General features: G+C 39.8%; 1 non-coding gene across 1 annotated transcript; it reads right to left on the reverse strand.

Moving 5' to 3' along the window:
* Window positions 1–2859: 2859 nt before the first annotated feature.
* On the reverse strand, window positions 2860–2931 carry trnam-cau (transfer RNA methionine (anticodon CAU)). The gene has a single exon. It is a non-coding gene; the product is annotated as a tRNA-Met (tRNA).
* Window positions 2932–4663: the final 1732 nt, after the last annotated feature.

The following is a 4663-nucleotide window of genomic DNA, read 5'->3' on the forward strand; positions in this document are numbered from 1 at the left end:
ATGCAAGGAGCTGTTTTTTTTTAATCATTATTAACCAAAAATAATGATAGGTCGCATTTGTGATTATGTCACTTCTCTGCTTCAGCAAGGTCAATAAAAGACTCTGAAAGCAGTAAAGCAAAACCGAACTCAAAATCATATTAGGAATTCTGAGCGATATATCCATACAGGTAATCCAATAAGAATGTTGAAATATTTGAATATCATCTCTCTATATATTTTGCTGCTTTTTACCAGAAGTAAAACTATTGGATTGAAGGAATGCTAACCGCTGGGTTAAAATGTATAGTTGTTATTTAGAGAAATCTGTAAACTCGTGATCTTATATGTTTTAAAAGACAGCACAGGAAAAAACGACAGTGCTGATTATTTTCCGGAGACGGAGCACTGATGACTTATCCGAGCTGATTGATAAAGCCCACCCAGTGGATACTCTAGCAGAACTTTAAAGAACATTCACCTTTGTATCCAAAGAAACCACAGGAACAACATCAGGAAGCACAATCAATTCCCCTTTTAAATCTTTCCTGTAAGGTATGCTTTGTGAGTTCATGAAGTTAATCCTCTGATCTCTTTTGAGCACGAACAAAGTATTTCTGATGAAGCGCTATGTTCAAAGATTTAATAAGCTTTACCCCTGCCAACGATTCGGTGTGAAGAATTAAAAGTTTCACAGACAAAAGCAGCTCACCACCACAGCCAATATTAAATGTACTTGCCGGTACACTATCATGTGCACTGCCTCAAAAGTGATCTCGGCAGATGTTGGTCCCTACATAAAGCTGAATGTGCCAAAGAGAATTTCTGTTGAGAAAACAAAATATTTTTTCTGCCTTGATGTTAAGCCTGTCTTTTAGAAAGTCTATCTCTAAACACCTCCCGCAACCTAACAAAAAGCGCTTTTACTGATCGTATTGCAGGTCTTAAAACACTAACATTTGGCAGCAGTGGGATTCAAACCAACGCCCCCAGAGAGACTGGAGCCTAAAATCCAGCGCCTTAGACCGCTCAGCCACGCTACCTTCCTTCAAATCCATCTTCCTCACATTGCTGGCTTGGAAAATGCCGGGGGCTTCAGCTCTTGTCGTCGGATCTAATGATATCATGACGTGGAAGTGACTGCACCTTCATCTTCCAAGATGCTTTCAATAGCACAAATGCTACTTTCACCGGCACAAACATAGCAATAACGAAAGAGGTGGGTTTCATCCTTTGTGCTGTTTGTAGGGGCGCAACTCTATGGTGATCTACTGACTTGAAGAGCAAAAATCAAAATCCTCTGCTATTACTGTTGCTTTTTTCATAGTTTCTTTAAATCCTTCATTTGAACATAGATTTTGAAGGATATTGATGATAATACCACATAAATTCTGGTTTTCTTGTGATCTTGTGTTTACAGTTCCTTGCGTGTTTCACAAGGTATAATAGCCCCCCTCGCATCCTCAGCTAACATATTTTAAAATTACAATAGATTATACAGCATGCATGTTTACATTTATATTAAAATTAAAGTAAATATACCAGAATACATACAGTGCTAACCCAATAATTCTTGTCAGGTTCTCCAACAAATCTGCATTGTTATTTTAACATGTTTCAGCTGAGGGTGCAACAGGAGTATAAATGAATTTTCCCGCCAGCCGTTCAAAGACCAAATTCCATGAGTGAACATTATTTTCTCAGAAGTTGCCGGCATTGGACTTTGCTGGTGGTAATGAATTATGTCCACAACTGTTGTAGTAGTTCCTTCTTGAAATTCGACACGTGCAAAGCACTCGTAATATCATAGGTGTTAGAGTTCGCTGAGTCTATTCGAGTCATGGTGTGTATCCCTGCCTTTCATTGGGAGATGGGTAGCTTTTTTACACTCAGATTCCAATCTTCAATGCTTTGTGTGAGAGCTTACATAACTTTTTCTCACATTTTCTGACGACTGTTCCAAAGGGGCACCCTGTCAATTCCGAATACTTTTCAAAAATCTGCCTCCATGTTTGATTATTGTCATTTCTTTTAGAAAAAGTTCAATATTGATCACAACTAAAGAAAATAATGATCACGAACAAAAAAGGGATAAAGATGTGAGTCGATCTTGAATCACAGCTGGGTGACACGGGCTTCTGTTCTGATATGGTTGTATGAGAAACAGGAGGAATTGCCAATCTCCAATAGAACATGAGCTGAATCAGGAGTGAGACATTTCGCATACTCGTGCATATGTCAACGCCTGACCTACATCGTAAAACTAACATTAAGTTGTCAGAGACATTCATTTATATACAAACAAGAGACAGACCAAGTAATAATTCTACATTAGTTCAGGTGGGTAAACCTGAACTAACTAACTAATAAACCTATTAATAATTCTACATTAACGTGTCCTACACTGATCAGACTAATTGACATGGTCTAATTCAGAGCCTGTGCAGTTCGTGCTAATTACAACAAGGACAGTTCTGAACCCTCATCACCGAACTGAGCACAAGTTCAGCTGTTCTCCAGTTTTGTTACGCATGGTTTTTCATTGCAATTGAGTTCAAAGCTGGAGCTGAATTCCAGACAGTACAGTGTTTTGGGTAAGTTGTCGAAATTCGCATGAGGCTGCAGACAACTTACCAAAGTGTTTTCTATAGCTTTCAGGTGCAGTTCATTTATATAATAGAATGTAAGTGGTATAATCGCAACAAGCCACATGGCAGTCGAACCTATAATTCTCTGACGCAAGGCCTGACGTGTTATTCATTACGTCACTGACCCTGCTATTGTAGGGCTAAAAAAACACTTTTTCTACATTTTTGTCTGTTTAAAAATCACAGTTTTTTGAAGACTTTGAAACTAAAGGAAAGCGGTGACAAATGAAACAGGCACGGGTGGGGTTTGAACCCACAATCTTTGGTTCATGAGACCGACGCCTTACCACTTGGCCACCACACCTTCGTGTAAACATGGGAATAATGTTGTTCAAATTTTTTTTTTCTGAATCTGGTTTACATCACCTGGAGGTAGCAACAGCATTAAAAGGGACATTTAACAAGGAGATACGCTGTAGCAGTGTGACTCCAACAGATGCTCCTGAAGAGACTGGAGGTTTAAGCCAGCTCCTGCTTAGAACGATCGGCCGCGTTACTCTGAACAGCGGCTCTTCAGCTCTTGTTGTTTGACCTAGTGGTTTTATAATGCGTGGAAACGACCGCAACTTCGTTTTCTGAGATGCTTTCTCTCACGTGGTGAAATCTCTACCTCTTTGGCATCTCTGGCTATAGTTCTTCTGTAGAGCAGGCTTTCACACCTCTGCTTATAGTGCCCTTGAAGTTATTTTAGTTTTACAGGTAGACGCATTCCCTAACGATCTCTCCTGTTTTAGAAATGCTTTATAAGGCGTGTTTGATTCAACGGACAAACAGTATACTAATTGTACAATGCAGATCTATGCGGCATTCGTACTGGATTTGACTGGGATTCTGAAATACTTCTTGCAAAGGTATTCAGACTTTCTTGAACCTATAATAAAAACACAGACCTGAAACTCCCTAGCTTCCAATCTCTGATGTTGCTGTCCTTAAACTCGGACGTGATGTTCTGCAGACGTGCAGTGTCCCTTTACTCTCGTTGTTTTCAAAACGACCTCCGTTGTCGGGCGCAGTTAAAGTGGAACTGGCCTGACTGCACAGGAAATTACTGAATGATAAAATGTTTCTACGGCTCAAAATGGCCCTTTAGACCCTCGTCATGTCTCTGCTAGGAACGGGCAGGTAGAGAGGTTTAACAGATGCTCATGATGTTTCTCACGGGGTGTTACCTGTTGTAGTGTTTCAAAAGATGTGTTAGCGGACCACAGATTATCTTGAAAAGATTTGGGTTTGCACTGGCTGGGATTCAAACCTGACTCAATTATTTGGAAGGCGCCTGTACCACCAACGCACTTCCGAGAAGCACCTGCAAATTATCACAATCCTCTCTCTCACCTACAAAGTTATGGAGACACAGACGTCCAATGAAAGCTCAAGGCTCCACTCAAGGCTTTATTCACTCAAGGCTCCACTCTTTTGTTGTGATGTCATTTTAATTAATATTAGCTTTGACAAGGTGTCATTTTTGCCTCTTAAAGTTAAAGTCTGCTCCTTTCTTCCTGGTATAGAAAGAACGTGTTACATCTTTGTTTAAAAACACCACTAAAAGTAAATTATTCAGCTCTACCGCCTGTGTGCATTGATAAGACATCTCAAAAGGACATATTAAATAAGAACACAATCCTTCCTGTTACCATTCCTGTGATTGGGGGCGTTGTTTCACCCTTTTACGTTAAATCACCAGTACTGCTGTTTTTCTATGCATAGTTTAATCAAGAGCACTTAAAAGATGCAAAAAGCTTTCAAATAAAATAGAATTGAAAGACAGTCGAGTAAGGAGGTAGAAAAAAAGCAATCCTCCGTCTGGGAATCAACCACCGTCGCCCATGTAACTGGATACAAAAATAACAGATTAATTTGTGCCCAGTCTCTTTAAGCATCGATGCGATTATTTTTCCTTCCTTTATTCTTAATTCCTATGAATTTACTCTGTAGTAGAAGAAACGCGAAAGTGGGAAACTGCAGGCATTCTTCGTGAGTGGTGCGATCAGTGAGCATTTGCACATCTCTAAATCTGTTCCATAACCTTACCCCTC

This window comes from Lepisosteus platostomus, chromosome 5, assembly GCF_059453375.1.
Source record: "Lepisosteus platostomus isolate fLepPlt1 chromosome 5, fLepPlt1.hap1, whole genome shotgun sequence".
NCBI lineage: Eukaryota > Metazoa > Chordata > Actinopteri > Semionotiformes > Lepisosteidae > Lepisosteus > Lepisosteus platostomus.